Source organism: Clupea harengus, chromosome 16 (assembly GCF_900700415.2).
Source record: "Clupea harengus chromosome 16, Ch_v2.0.2, whole genome shotgun sequence".
NCBI lineage: Eukaryota > Metazoa > Chordata > Actinopteri > Clupeiformes > Clupeidae > Clupea > Clupea harengus.
In genome coordinates this window covers 13,891,971-13,908,702 of record NC_045167.1, presented here as the reverse complement: position 1 = coordinate 13,908,702, position 16,732 = coordinate 13,891,971, and the positions used below count along the sequence as shown (strand labels likewise).

The following is a 16,732-nucleotide window of genomic DNA, read 5'->3' as shown; positions in this document are numbered from 1 at the left end:
CCCACCCCCCACTCTGTCTGTGTTCTGGTGTTACTAAAGCACAACACAGACCTCATCACTGAGTGCTCTCACTCTCTCTCTCATCCCTTCTCTCTGCCTGTCTCTCTCTCTCTCTCCCCTTTTTCCCCTCTCTCTCCTCTGTGAGTGGTGCTCCCCTGCCAAGCGGGACGTCCCTGGAGTGACCTTGTGGTAATGAGCCTCTGATCACGAGTCAGAGAACCAAGCTTTTAGCACGCCCTCATTGCAAAAAAAAAAACAGTCCCTCTCCAACTCTGGAAAAAAAAAGACGAAGGGGAAAAAAAACAGATATCGTTCGCCTAGCCCTGTGGACAGACGTGAGGGACACAGAGACACCCAGTCAGATTGAGAGGGAAAAGTGTGACAAAAAGGGGGTAAAGAGCGACTAAAAGTGGAGGAGAGAGGAGAGGGGAAAGAATACTTGAAGTGCTGAAACACCTACCATACCTCTATTTGAAAGTAAGTACTTGGGGGAACGGTTGTGTTTTGACTGAATGATTAGAGCGAAAATGTGTAAGTGGAGAAGTGGGACCCTGGGAAAAATGAGGATGATATTTTAGCACTGATAGATAGGGACAGGGACCACAGGTTTCGGATGGAAAGCCCTTGGCTATGGCAGGCGCTCCAAGTCCATCACATCCTGTTCCTTGTGCTGAGAGACACTGAGAGAGTTAGGATGAGTGGTAGAGAGGAGGGCTGTGGGGAAAATGCGGTTTCTGAATGTGAAGGGAAATGTTGTTGGCAACGCGCTCGGTCACTTTTCACAAGTGATTTTTTTGGCACTTTGGTGCTCATGGGTATTTTGTCCACTTCTCTGTCGAGTAGCACAGTGATGAAATATGAGAGAAGGCTCATCACCGCTAAGGTGTATTTTAAGGCGTTGCTACCTTAATTCATAAAACATGACACCTGTTCTCGTTGGAATGTTCAGTTGACAGTGTGGTTTCCTGCGCATGAGTTGGTTTGTGAAACAAGTCTTTTGTTGTCCTGGGTGTTCTGAAATGATAGCGGACACTGGCAGTCAAGAGTGTTTTAACTTGGGAAGACAGACAATATTGTTTTATTATTCTGTTGGAGAGCCACCCAATAGAAAATACGAAAATGTCTTTTTTCCTAGCTAATCAGTCATTTTTAGGACCCGAGATAAAACCACAGTGGCTTCATGCTGGGGATGTGAAAGTAGACTTCTTCTGAAGAGCTTAAAAAATGTCTGTCTGTAAAAACTATAGATAAGTTTACTGGCTAGACTCACTCCTCTGTTATTAATTATGTATGAAGGCCATAGCAGACAAATTGAAAACTTTGTGAAATTATTCAAGACTAGCTTGCGGATTGTGGTTAAATCATCAAATTGTCAAAGTGGTGTTTGTAGGGTGCAGAAAATGGCCTCTTGTGTTTCTCGGCTGTGAAGAGCATGCGCATATTTATGTCTTTGGGGAAATAGTAGACATGGGGAAATGCATGAGCTGTTTTTCGAAAACCTTTTGCTGCTCCACCCAGCTGTGTTCCTATAGTTATTTCCTGATTTAAAATAGGTGCCCTTCATTTCAGTGTTGTTTTTCGCCTTTCTAACGCACCCAACACAGCATCACAAGACGTGGTTGCATGTGTTAGTGTGTGTTCACATTCATGTGTGTGTGTGTGTGTGTGTGTGTATGTGTGTGAGTGAGCGCCTAAAGGGCCAGCTTTTTTCCCAGGATGAAGTAATTTGGGTCAAGCCTGACCGGAATTAAAAACTAGGAGGAATGGCATTGAACCATCGCAAGTTGAGTAGACCCGCAGTTGGTTGTGTTACCATAGTTATGTCCACCCCGGCTACAGCCACTCAAGTCTGACTAACGGATCCTCTGTGTAGTGGCCTTCCTACTGTGTACAAAGGAGCCCAGTGCACATTCTTGGCTTGAATGGGTCCGTCCAGCTCATTTCAGTAGAGTCAACACATGGTGAGCTACTAATGAGAATTCGGGATTAAAACTGGAAGCACCAGGTGGAGCTACGCCAAAAAAAATGCTGCCATCGCTGGAGAGAGGTCAAACTCATTATTACCAGTGATGGATGGAGTCCAACAAATCCCACTGTCCTGAGCCATCCTTGTTTAATACTACACACATTTGCGGATTTAAGGGTGTGCACCAGTTTGTATGTAGAGGCATTGATTTTGAGCTTGAAGAGTTAGCGATGACAACTACGGCAGGAAACTGTTACACTTCAGTGTGTTTAATTCGTTATTCATGGCTTTGAACGGTTTCCCATCATATTCAAAGACTGGATACACACACACACACACGCACACACACACACACACACACACATTCAAAGAACGCCAGACCACGCAGTGTCTGTGTGTGTGAGCACATGTGTGTGTGTGACACTAACAAAGACTTGTATGGCACTCATCCTCGGAACGGCTTTTCACATGATAGGGCTCCAAACAGAGGCCCTGTGAAGGCTGCTCCACAAGTGCAGGGAAACACTCAAAGGAGCTGATTCTGTCTTGGGGTTGGCCCACAGAGCAAGGGAGAATAAGGCACAGGGGGGGCTGGGGTAGGGGTCGGAGGGGCAAAGGAAAAGGGGAAGAAATGCACAAAAACCTCCACATTCAGCGCTCCTTGTCGGGGGCACATGGTCCTCTCCCGTGTAGGCAGAACAGAGGCACTCTTGATGGGCCAGGGGCCTCCTGATGGTGCTTGGCCATTGGATGGGCCTGCCTGATGCTTGGAGCTGGGTTGGTGGGAATGTGCTGGAGTGGTGGTGGCGGGAGCACAGCATGAATTATGGATTGTTACATACGTCGCATGAGACATTTATCCTAAAACAGCCGCACAACACAATACAAAATAGCAAGGCACACTCTTAGGAGTCTTGATGATACAATTCGTTTTATTGTTCGCTGCAAACAGTGGAAGACTGGTATGTGTGCTTTTGTATGTGTCAGTGTGGATGTTTTTGTACGTGTTATAGGGTGTGAGGGTTTGGGGCAGGGGGGGGGGGCTGTCTCACCAGACCCCACAAATGAGTGAGGGAGGGAAAGGAAGGGGAAGGGAGAGAGACAGAAGGATTTGCAGTTTAAAGAGTGTGCAGTTAAATGCTCCGACATTTAGTCCAGGGAAATGCTATTCTTCTAAATGAGACATCAGACAGGGCCCCATTTCATCGGCGCACAATCGAAACAGTCAAAGGCTGGGGGAAAATCCCTTAAGCCCGCCGGGAAAGAGAAAGACAGTCTTGGGCAGAGGGGCCCATTGTTTAACACAAGCCTTTCGCAAGCAGGGATGGCCTGCTATTGATTGCACTGGCAGTGCCTTTTGTTGACTGAAAATCTGTTGGGAGGGGGGGTTATGTATATGTTCGTGTATGTGTGTGAGAGAATCTGTTGAAATACATTTCTCAATTCTGACTCCTGAAAAATCCTTCAGAAAGCCCAGTCCTCCGCAGGCGAAAGAGAATGTTTGAGCATGAGGAAGAGGTTGCGGAGAGGAGGAGGTGGTAGTGAGGAATCTGAACCACGGTTGCTCCATGGCGCGCCGTCATTGGCTCCTAAACTGCCCCCGATTGACTGCGTTGGCCCTGTGAGAGCCGGCAGCCGCCTGCAGCGCTCCGGCAAGATCAATTAATCAATTAGACACGTCCAGTCTGCCCCACCAACTATGCCCCTGACCCAAGCTTCTGATTGGTTCAGAGGGAGAGCACGGGACAGAGGTCAGGGAAGACTGCTCAGAGGAAAGAAAGAGAGAATAACTCCACAGCACATGCTACTGCAAAAGATCTCAAAGCTCCTGTGCATGTAGTCTGCTTTTAATGGATTTGTGTTAGAAACTTTAAGAAAGTTAGAGTGAGAACAATCATTCAAAAGATGGCCGAGCCTTTAGAAGCCTTGTTGTATGTATGTATGTATACATATATAGGGTGTGAGAGCAGATGGTTGGTCTTCCCCTTCTCATTCATCATCTTTTCTTCTTCTCTTCTGTTCCCTCCTTTCTGCCACTCACTTCCCCATGCATTTCTGTTGGTGTTTGTCAGCCGCGCTTGCCTCTCCATGGGGGAGCGTCGTCTGTTTGTGCTTCTCTAATGAACTGAGAGATGATCCCATCTCTCACGCTTTACGTCACCAGAGCACAGAGTAGAGGGAGGGAGGGTGGGAGAGACTCAGTGAAAAAAGGGGGGGTAATCAGTGTTTGGATTTTTTGGAAACATTTCGTGCAGTTGTAGATTTTCATCAGGCAGTGACAAGATATCCCTGGGGTTACAAAAAAATCATGTGTTTTTTAAAAGGAAGAGCCATTTATTCCAAAACCTATTTGTCTTCGCTGAAAACTTATTTGAAAGCCATTTTAGTGAGACATCATTGGAGACTCATTAGAAAATTGTACAGCTAAAATCCATTAGCACAAAACTGAAGTAATTTTAATGGATTACATTTGGTTCTAAATGACAAGAGAAACTCTCAGGTATTCAGCTGCAATCCTCCAAGGCCCGCAGCTTTATTGCAAAATGAAAGAAGGTTCTCTTCCCTTTGTTTCTTTGGCACAGTTCCTTTCTGACCTTGTCATCTTGAAATGGCAGTATCGAAGAGAATGCATTAAATCTGACCTTGGTGGGTGAAGGAAGACCATCAATGAGACTCATAACATTCAGGGTGAAGTACACCACATTGCCATAGAAAAGAGGTGTAAGCCTCCCCCCAATTTCCTGGACAACGTTGCAGATGACGCAAACCTGTTCCTCCTTCAGAGACTAGTGCACGAGGCCCAACACCAGGTATGAAACACGTGAGTCACATATAAACACCAAAGACTTATACAATGGAAAATTACATAAAAAGGAGCCCATAAAGTGTCCCATACAATCACAAAACAGTGTGTGAAAATCTATAGGGCTGCGATCAATACGGACCACATTTTATTTACCAAGCTCGTTAGTTCTTCTGAAACACGCGGAGTGTGCATCGGTCGATCCCACAGCAACGGATTATTAAGGATAATATGGCCTCTGTTAATCAGAAAATGAGACTGTCACTGGACATAAAATGCATAAGGATAATGAAAAAAAGCAAAGGCATAAATAGTTGCAGATGAAACACGAACACCTCCGCAGAGAACAGAGCTGGTATTGATCCACGAAGCGAGTCAATAAACCAGACAGTCATTTTATATAGGACCATATTAGAGCTATATAACAGAACAATAAAACCCCACAGAGGGAAACCCATTTGAAGAGGTCGGAACCGCTTTCCTGAGCAGAACTGGCGCTGTAAAACACCTCGCGGATGATTCAGATGGCACGCGAAGGTTACGCTGCATGAGGGAGAGATCCGGTAATGATTTTTTTGTTGTTGTTGTGGTCGTCGCCATCGCCGTTGCCGAGGCTGTTGTTATGTTTCCTTTTATACGTCAACGCTATTACGATTATGGGAGGCTGCAGAGAGGAGAGTGAGGCCCTTAAATCAGCGGAGGAGGAGGTGGAGAGCGAGAGACGTGTGCGCATTGAGCCGCAGCGCTCTGCCTCTTAGCCGCCGTCTTCGAATTTCTGCCCTAATAGAACGGCTAATACAAATGGGAGATGCAATGGCATGGAATAATTGTCTAATGACGGCACATTCTTATGTGCTCAGGGTGGCTTTGAGTATGCTTTTAGTCCGGTGCTGAGTGCATAATAGACCCAAACAGGACAAAAGCTTAGAAACGTGCACACACACACACACACACACACACACACACACACACACACACACACACACACACACACACACACACACACACACACACACACACACACACACACACACACACTGCATTCAGGCCATAAGATAACGTTGTATGGGTTATATGGAATTCATGAGGGCTTCAGGTGTTGTTGTTTTGTGTCCTGGCATCGGCCTCGCCTGAGGTATGGCAGTGCGTTTAAGGTGATGTCATTGGCTTTGCGTCCTGCCCGTTGGATACAGCATGCCCTGAGAGGAGTAACTTCACTGGGTTTTTAAGCCTTGTAGGTTGACATCTCATCAGCATCAACGCCACACATTTTTGTTTGCTTCTAAATCTCTTCTTTAGAGGAGAAAAAACCCCCATAACATTTGGTTATTGGAGGCTTAGGGTTGCCTGAGCAGAGGCGATATCACTAATAGTTAGATCCCCACACAACCTTGCTGCTCAGCTCTGTCGAAAATGAGATTGAGGCAGGGGTGAACATGCTGATTGAAAGCTTTAATCTCTGGGCGTACTATTTATTTATTTCTAAAACCACGACAGGTTTTTAATCGGGCTTTGTGTCGAGTTCTACTCAACAGACACCCACCTCTGGTCTCTCTCTCTCACTCTCTCTCACTCTCTCTCTCTCTCTCTCTCTCTCTCTCTCTGTGTGTCGTGCCAGGACGATGGGCGAGACGAGAGAGCGAGAGAGAGAGAGAGAGAGAGAGTAAAAATTGTCATTGGCATGCGAAGGGATTTGAGAGGGGAGGGATTAGGGGAGCCCACGCTGCGGGATGCTGTCCCATGCTGGGCTTCTGTCCACCCACAAAGCTCCGGTTCTCCATCCAGCCTCTCACACCCGCACCATATGGAGATGAAGGCCTGATAAAAGTGACATTGAGAATGTGGTTCCGAGAGGACATGTAGAGAGAGGAAAAAAAAAGAAACGCTATTGTCTCCGCTTGGTCAATATCCAGGTCGGCCAACCATCTCCGCCTGAAAAGCTTCCCTCAGATCTCACACCTTGGTGTAAATGTATCCTGCAGACGGTGCTTTCCAGATACTTAAGACATTTTGGATGAGTGTGTTGATAATGAAGGTTATACCTCGGAGAGAGGCACAAATAGTATTGGGTGGGTGAGCGTCTCCAAGCTGTGGTCTTTTTTTTTATAGAGTGTGGTCTCACACACACACACACACACACACACACACAAACAGCACACAGACACAGAGAGCAAGGAGATAAAACAATTGGTATTCCATTCACTGGGGTATTCTGAAAGACAGCCACTCTAAACAAACAGGAGAGGAAGGATGGCTCATTATAAGTTTTTCCTCTTGCAGCTTTTAATTTCCACTGTCTGTAAATAGAGGCTGGTGCACCGTCTAAACCCTCGTTTCCACAGGAGGAGTGTGGAAACTGGGTCAGTGGCGGAGAGAACTTAAAGGCATAGTCCATCCTCAATGAAAATTCACTGTTTGTCCTCTCATGGTTCTACATGCAGAATAATTGTTTTCCGTGTTTGGTTCTGTGAAAGAGTTAGAGTGCTGAGAACAACTGAAAAACAAACTACGGGGTTGTCTGGCATGAAATTCTGTAGATAATGTCAGAATTTTCCAATTCTGGTGAACTATCTTTTTATTATTCTGCTCAGGAACAAGGTAAAGACTAGAACTTGAGGGGGAGAAATATTGGAAATCTGGAGAGACACTGCCTACCTGGTACCCCTGTTGTGTCCCCCCCCCCACACACACACACACACACACTTCCTCTCTCCCTTCTCAGTGTGTGTGTGTGTGTGAGTGTGTGTGCATGTGTTTGAGTGTGTGTGTGACTACATGAGTGTGTGAGTGTATGTTCATTTTTGTTTATCTGTGTATGTCAGGCATGACACATGATGGGTACTTTTATTCTCATCTCACTGTCACCTTTGTCTGTACTTTTTACCTCTCTTCCTCTATTCAGTCCCATGTGAAGGTGTGTGTGTGAGGGTGAACGCAAGAAAGAGTGTGAGGTGTGCCTCTTTTAGCGATGGCGGGGACAGACACTCCAACTGCCATTGCCCCACTGAGCGTGTGTGGATGACAGCCTGCTGGCAGCCGCCTTTGACACCCCGTCACAACAAAGTCCTGCCTTTTAAAACCTTCCTCTCTGACACCTGCACTGCGAAGATCACACCCCGACTCCACAACCCTTCCTTAAACATTCCTGCATCTCCAAATTCTATTTCAATATTTCAAATGACTGAGAGACTTCTCTCAGAACCTCCTTATGCCTTCTGAGTAGGCGGACTCTCGTTTAACCCACATACATTCGAACAGGAGATTTATCCACACAAGGCTCCACAGGAAATTAGTACTTAATGGATATCTTTTAGATTCGAAGAGCAGTTTTATAATAGCTTCTGCTACAAACAGGAAGTTACTGACATGAGGTGGCTACAGACAGTGTGTAGCCCCAGACCTGAGAGTAAACAGTAAATAGGCCTGTAAGACAAAGACAGAGTTCAGACTCTGAAGGTCCCAAATGCCATCATGCACTACATCATTCACCTCTCTGACCCACATTTTGCGGTGACAGGGGAACGGCACAAAGAGTGTGTGTGCGACAGCGATCCTCGTTGCCGTGGTGAGGCTGGCACTCCTGGTGGTGATGCACAGGGCCGCCTAATGCCATGTGGCAAGTCTGAGGGGCAGGTGGAGCGGTAAAGGGCAGGGGCTGGCGGTGGCAGCAGCAGCGGCGGTGGCATTCCTGGTGGGACGCAGGTGGCGGACCCATTCCGCGTTAAGCTCCGGTGGCGTGCGTGACACAGCGGGAGTTCTGGAGAGGGATGCTGTCACCACAACTCAGCCCGACAGAGAAAGGGGGGAAGGGTCACACGCGGCGGAGTTCACACGCAGATGCTATCATTTGGGTGCAACGGACGGTTTATCGCCGGAAACGGCACAGAAAACATAACATAATAACGGCTGCCTTTCTGAAAGTGCATGTAGAGTGTCAGCTAAAATGGGAGATAGGGATGAATCACGCTCAAACGATTGTGCAAATAACTGAGGCCATGTATGAGACGAGGGAGCCAGTGTTTGTTTGTTTGTTTGTTTGTTTGTTTGTGCTGCAGTAGTGAGCCATGTAGTAAACAGGTGTGAGGATGCCTGGACGGCAGAGGGGTTAATTTTTTAACCAGCGCTGTGTGCTGCTTCGTCTATCGGAGCGGTTCTGCAGTGATGGGGATAAATGAAATCACATCTGAGAAAGGTAGCACTCCATCAGGCAGGAGAAGTGCACATGCAAATCAGCAAACCCAGCATCCTCTTATTTAGAGAGCAATCTGAAGTGGGTCAAAGCATCCATTTAGAGGCAATGCTGATGAACATTGTGTGTGTGTGTGTGCATGCGCTTTCACTTTTTAGTTTGTGTGTGTGTGCTCTATATGTATGTGCGTGCGTGCACTTACACATTTGTGTGTGTGTGTGTGTGTGTGTGCATGCGCTTACACTTTTGTGTGTGTGTATGTGTGTGTGTGTGTGTGTGTATGTGTGTGTGTGTGTGTGTGTGTGTGTGTGTGTGTGTGTGTACACTATGTGTGTGCACTCTATATGTGTCTGTGTGTGCGAGGCACTTGTCAACTACCATTTGTATAATGATTGACTGGGAGGACTAAGGCATTGACTTAAGCAGAAGCAGCAGAAAAGCTTCAGTTTGCTGACTCAATGGCGTTATTTCCCTCTCTGGGACAGATTTGTCCCCTTGGTCACAGTTTGTAATTTCCGCAGCTTGGTGCTAAAGAGAGAGCCTGCCCGCCCGCCTCCTCTCCGTCAGCACAGGCACATCCAGAGTCTGATTGGAGTGTCATTACGTTCAGCTTCACTGAAATGGACTGCTATGTTAACCTTAGATGGTGGTCTAAACAGGTCAGATTAATGGTCACATTTGGATTCTTTCATCAAGGGAAATGGAATCTCCACACCCTCACTGGAAAACTCAATTTTCCTCGAGAGCAAGCAGGCGGGCATACAGAGTTAGTGAGAGAGAGAGAGAGAGAGAAGGAGAGGGAGGGAGAGAAGGAGAAAGAGAGAGATAGAGGTGGAAAGTGACTGTCTGATTGAATGATATGCACAGGACTGGTTCGAGCTGTATGCACACAGGGACAAACAGGACTCCACTAAATGAGGCATGTTTTTCCGAGCGATGAATACCTAATGACACTCACCTGCCTGCCTCACTGCAGACTCTCTATCCCTCTTTTAAAACACCACTTGAGTTTGTCTTGAGTTTACTTTGTCTTGGGCACTGCCACGGAGTAAGTGTAGGGAAGCGACTCTACTGCTTTTACATTTATGAGATGCTTTTTATCCCAAGCAACTTATTCTACACACATATATATATATATTTAAATCAACATGTGTTCATATACATTGTGTGTCCCTGGAAATCAAACCCATGGCATAGATGCTAGCACCTTGCTTCACCAGTTGAGCCAAAGGAACACTGGTTAGCGCTGACCATAAGTGGCTTCATAGAGATTGAAGACTAGTCCCAATCCTCCTCTGGGTACCATAGAGGCCCTCATTCAAGGCTCCAAAAACACAATGCAACATAAGCATGAAGTTAATTTTTTTTCTAAGGTCATATCTTGTAGTCAAAACTAACAGCTCTCACCCAAACTGTTTCTCTGGGTGACATGCAGTATTTTTTATGAGCTATCTTCATCCCCAGAAGGAGAAAGAAAGGGCTGAGAGAGAGAGAAAAAGTCTAAGTCTGGGGATGGACTGTGGCTAGCCCATGGAAAATAAAAAAAAATTAAAATATACGGCTGAAAGTAAAAATGAGTGACATTATCACAGGCTGCTGAGGTAAACAAAGCACTGAAATATGTCCTAGGTCCACAGTTTGTTATGAGAGGACAAAGGAAACACTTCATCCTTGTCTTAAGGCTATTTTCTCCACCGTGTAAATACTTCAAGGAGCGAACGCCTTTCAGGGGTCTCCACATTTCTGCGGCACCGGAGAGACCGATAGAGAGGTGACATGTGCCAGAAGAGTAAGTCTGGCAGTGAGAAATGAAAAAGAAAATATTATAAAAGCAGCCGACGGGCGGCGTTCTCCGCTGCTGCATTAGATCCTTGCTCTCCCACTCCGAGCATCGAGCAGTGGTTTGATTGGTTAGTGCAGGCATACCTCACATATGGGTGATGTGGCTCAAAGACAATAGGTTCATTTGATTAAAGCAACACTTTGCAATCTGTACTATTTTCGCCACTCCATATGAAGTAATGATGTATTGCTTCCAAGAGTGTCCTCGGACGTGAAAAACGAACAATCAGACCCTCGAGAGGCCCAGGCTCAGTCGGCACCTATTATGGTCAAGTTCCTTTAGGGGGGGGGGGGGGTTGAGGGGGGGTGCAGCGAGGTCCCCCCCTGTGTGTTCTCACTTTATTGTGATTCAGTTCAAGGGCTATTTGCAGTAAGGGCAGACAAAACCCTCTTTCTTTAAGGGTTACCATGGTTATGAAAATCAGCACCCAGAAATGGCGTTTGTGTGTTTGTGTGAGTGAGTGTGTGTTGGGGGGTTGGGGGTTGTCATATAGCTTCATTATCTTTCCCTCAAACAATTACCACAACCAGTCACTAGAGGGCAGTGTGTATTTGATTTGGGTTCTCCAAGTCTGTAATGCATCTCAGCCGGAATGAGGCAAAAAAAAAAAAAAAAAAAACAGCAGCCACCTATAAGATTGATGCTTCAATGTAGTGATGTGGACACAGACATAAAAAGATGAAATGGAATTAGGACAAAAGACTGAACAAGGATATTGCATGCAGGGTAAAAGGGGCTTGAAGAGCTGATGGTTTTACTCTTTGGATTAGATTCCTATATGAAAATTAATATGATTATGTTCACCTCTGCTGCAAATGGAGATGAGATAGAGATGAAATAGGGGAATGTAGCTGATTACATTTCTGCACACGTCAGTGCAAGAACATTTGTGGTGTGATTGTGGTATTATTTCATATCATTTTCCAGCTCTGCTATTCGTCTTGATTGGTGCTGCCACTAAGGACAGAATCCAGTTTTGAGGACAATTTTAGGGCTGCTATCGTGGGTACACTCACTAACCCAAAGCAGCATCCGTGTATATCTTGGTCATCCTGTTTGTTGAGTGGGAGCCTGAAGTTGAGTTATACGGCACACTATTCATTTTACAAGGTTCTGTGAACAAATCTCCAGCATCTGCTTGCCAATAATGCCTTATACAATTAATTCACACTTAATGTTCAGAAATATCTTAGAGAGGACTGTGTGTCTCATATTCTGCGATTATTGTAAAGCAGCTCCACATGGATGGTAACGAACTGACCTGAGCTGGGCGTAAAATCTTTCAAGGAGAAAATAAATGTGATGCAATGACTGTGAATGCTTTTTAAATCTGTCTTCAGATATCGGGCTCTCTCAAGGTACCGAGTGAATAACAATCAGAGAGTTCCAGACACAAAACTCTGAGAGAGTACTCAGCCCATTTCTTCAAGAGCAGGATTGTCTAGTTTCTATTAGTCTTTGAAGCTATGTAGCATATGATATCTTTGTGATAGCAATTATAGTGAGGATTCTTATAGAAAGTGTCATTAAATAACACATTGACCTCAAACACATTTAACCTTTAATCATCCAATACGGTCAAAAGGAGTCAGAACCACAGAGATTTAGAGGTGCTGCATAATATAAAAGTGCTCTCAGTCTTTTTCATTAGCACATCTGGTTCAAGGATTAAATACTCCTATAGAGAACAAGATGAATGAGAAGGCATTTAAAACTGAGTGGAGTTTGGACAAAAGATTTTATTCGAATCAAAAGTGTATTTGGATGGAGGGATATCGTTGATACCTGTCCATTGATTCATTTCGTGGCCGTTAAGATATGACAAGGGTATTGCAAGGAGTTTGCCTGAAGTGGCTAAGACGACAAAATAAATGCTTTAAAAACCAACGGCAAACTTGTGAATGTCAAATTTAATGAAAGGTGGAACTGAACCTCTTAGGGGTAAAATGAGGCACACATACCTCATCAGAGAGGACTGGCGCACCAAGCATGCCATTGTAACTTGTCGGCAGGAGTCTTACACTGAGCGTGTATTAGTGGCGCTTAGAGTCAGAGCATTTTACCAGACTGTTATTTATATCCGCTTCCGACGAGCACAGCCTGAGTAGAGCAGACTAGACTCCTGGTGCAGCATCCTGTCCTAGCTGTGTAATTACAGCTGGCTTCAGTCACTGGAAGCGCTGGCAAGGGCAAAGGGTGTCAAAAACAGCAGATTTGTGATACTCTTCCCTCCGTCCTTTTCTCTTTTTTTTTATGCCTCCTGTCCCTCGCTCTTTCCTAGAACTCACCCTGTTTTTCGTTCCGAGAGGGATGGGATGGTCTGTGGCCTACCCTGTGCGGCTAGGCTGAGATGTCGGTATAAATGGGTGTGAAAGTGGTTTGGGTTACAGGTGACTGGCAGCATTATCTTCCCACAGGTAGATTTAGCTGTGCGGGTTACATTCTGGCTGCTTCTGTGGAAGAGGCTATGCATTCTGATGTGTTTGAGTTGGTCGGCTGGGGTTGTGCAAGGCTCCCTTTTCCCTTCCTCTCTCTTAATCTTTCTCTCTCGCTCACTCTCTCTTTCCTTTTCTCCCCGACTGACTTTATGTGAGCGTGTGAGCGTGTGTGCGTGTGTGCGCGCGTGCGTGTCTGCGTGCGTGTGTGTGCCAGTGGAGAGCGTTCCAGCAGAGGTGTAGAGGAGCCTGTCATTTAATTGCTTTGCTTTGATATATCTGTGGGGTAATTGCTTTGTAACTGCGAAGTGACACGCAGAGTGACGGGGTCAGAATGATGAGTAATGATGGAAAGATACTGCAACATCAATAAATAGACAGATATAACAGTACACAACAAAGACTTCTTTCATCACCACCCAATAATCCACGGAAATGGGAGTCACTGGTGGTAATGGCCCCAAAGGCCAAACTAGAAAAAACGACTACAAAAAAACCCAAAAAGCCGAAACCAAAAAGTTTAAAGCACAAATTGCATAATGCATAATGATCATGAGCCATGCTGGCTTTAATGTCAATGTTACCATGGGGAGTGGTTAATTGGGAATAAAAACAAAGCAGGGGAATATTCCAATGACATGCCTTTGAAAAAGTTGAGAGAAAGTCCCAAGAAAACTCACATTACCCACGGATGCAGACAGAACGCTCCCGATACGATCGGCTGTCTGCGTCCTCCCAAGGTGTCACGCCGACTTCTAAAACTTGCTCACCTCGATAAAGCAGATCGAGCATCCGGTTCCCCCGTCCAGATTTCCTCTGTACATTATCGGCCTTCGCAGAGTTCAATTTTGATATCTAGAATATTCCATGCAACGGTGCTTAGAGCCAAACGAGCTGTGACGGGAAATAAATGAGCCCTTCCTTGCTACTATAATGCAGTTTGTCAGCAGCATGCTGTTTGTCACAGTAATGTTTACACTGGATGGATAAATACGACACGCGGGTTACTCTATCCATGTTTACTTTTGTGTGTGTGTGTGTGTGTGGAGTGTGAGTGTGTGTGTGTGTCTTTACTCTCCATGGGAGATACGTTTTCAGAAATGAAGTGGCCTCTCTGTAGTTTTGTTTATTCAAAGCCATCAGGGAAACACACACACAGATACACAGAGGAAAACACAGACCTACTATGCACACAGACAGACGTATAAATACACACACACAGACACACATTCCGCAACATAATGTGAAATGATAGCACTTACTTGTCAGTGATGCGTATCAAATATCTGCAGGCAATATTAATTTGATGAAATACTTCGATTCGCATTGCAAGGGCATAGAGCGGAGAAAAGAAGAGTGGGGTAGGGGAGAAAAGAGTAGAGGAGAGAAAAAGAGGAGATTTGAGCTGATGAGAGGAGGGAAAAGAAAAGACGAGTAGTTTAGGGAGGACGGCAGAACAGCGACTCAATTAAAAGCCCATACCAAAGCGCCCATGCTGAATGCAAAAACTCTTCCTTCTGACACACTTTAATAGACATGCATCCCAAAGTGCTTAGCAGCTGGGGTGGGGTGGGGGTAGGGGGGGGGGGTGCAGAGAATTGGACCGGTTTGTCTGTGCAAAGCTTGTGTGAATGGGAAGCTTTGGATAGTGCTTTTGAAAAACATGAAACTGGGAAGGGGTGGGGGTGAGGATGCACTGAGGCTGGAGAGAGAAAGACAGAGAGACGGAGTGAGGAGAGCGAGATGGAGGAAGGGAGCCGGGGGGTTGATGACAAACAGGCTGCATCCAGGGGCCCTAAGCCTCCCCTCTCTCCACTCCACGCTCTGTCTGCTCACCATTGTGTACTGGGGATCAGAGGATCTAATTGAACAAGCACCATTTCCAGCAATCAAGAGGGAATCAAATCAGAGAGATGTGAGAAAGATGAGGGGGAAAGATAAAAGTCTATTGCCCCAGGCACTCCACAGGTAATGCAGCCGTGACTTTCACCCTCGTCAGGGGATGATGAAATGCAGATAGAAAAGAATGTGGGCCTCTGTGTGTTTGTGTGCGTGTGTGTGATTTTGCGTATTGTACCATGGAAGAATGAAATTGTCAGTGTGTGTAGAATAAATTACGCTTCTATTGGCCTTGTAGCGGAATCTCCCGGACTCTGAGAAAAAAATGTGGTTCCTCTCATGTTCCAGTATGAAGTAGAAAATCTACCTGGTCTACGTTCATCTAATTCTCTCTCTCTCTCCTTCTCCTTGACTCTCTCTCTATATATATTATTTAATCATACGTTATATTCAGTTGTCTCCTGTACCTGTGATAATTATTGGTTCATTTTCAGAAAATAAGTCCTTAATGAGTGATACGGCCTTCATCGTGCGCTTGCATAGTGTAAACCCTTTTCCCCTAGTGCTGTAAAGTCACGCTTACATCAAACAGAACAGAATCCTGGGTTCCCAGCTATTGTTGGTGAGTGGGCTGGACTTCCTGTCTACCACTCATTTAGGAATTTTAGCAAAATAATTATAAATGGTAAGTATTGTATATAGCCACTAAGTAATAACACACTAGTAAGTAGAATGTGAATGAAGCAAATAGCGCGGTGCTTCCACTGAAGAAATGCTACACCAGTTTACCTGGCAGGAATATGTAAATCCTCCGATATAGTTACGATGGAAGAAGTAAATGCAAAGTAGCTCCTATTACCAGTACTTTTAGTTAAACAATAGTGATTCCATGGCACACTCTGATGGGATTAATTTGAAAACATTTATTTAATGTAGAAATGAAATAAAGAAATTGTGTGGATGTGGATGAGTGTAAAATGTATATAAGTGACATGTAGTTTGAAGTTAAGTTTCACCTCAATTGTGTCACCTTAGCACACATTTGCGTGATAAAGTATCAAGACAAATCTTGCAAGCCAATGCTCTTCACTAGCACACTCATTTAAGCAACCCAATGAACCAAAATGGCAGGATAAACTCTGCTAAGGGAAGGTAAAAAAGAAAACGTACATTAGAATAAAGTATCAAAGTTGAATTGAATGTAAAAGTACAATGTAAAACACATTTCACAGAAAAGTAATTACCAGTTCAGTGAGTCTCTATTCACGTTTGCAAGCTTGCAAGACTTGGCGCACATGAAGAAATCAATCTGAGAATGAAACAATACAAATTGAAAGAAATACAAGTTCACTCTCGCTGTAACAGACTTACTCAAGGTGGATGCAAACTTTTTTCCGTTACCAATAAACCAGCAAGCTACTCACGAATTCAGTAGTCCGTGTGGCTTGACCAACCGGATGAAGTTCATGGAGGCTAACTTACGAGCTCCAGCTCCCGGTGAACATATTAAGCATATTCTCTGATCTAGGTGAGATATACATTTTCACATGGACCTATACTACATGCGAGGATGGTCTGTAGATAAATGTCTTTGTGTGGCACCATGCAATGCTGTACTTCGGAACATTTGTGAACATCTCTTCGTGGAACTGTTTAC

At 45.1% G+C, this 16,732-nt stretch overlaps 1 protein-coding gene across 1 annotated transcript in view; it reads left to right on the top strand.

Moving 5' to 3' along the window:
- The first annotated feature begins 215 nt into the window (after window positions 1-215).
- Window positions 216-16,732, top strand: part of ptn (pleiotrophin) — a 33,751-nt gene continuing 17,234 nt past the window's right edge. Inside the window, exon 1 of the mRNA XM_012823518.3 lies at window positions 216-477. The gene's annotated coding sequence lies outside the window, so the exon portion shown is untranslated. The remainder of the gene's footprint in view (window positions 478-16,732) is intronic.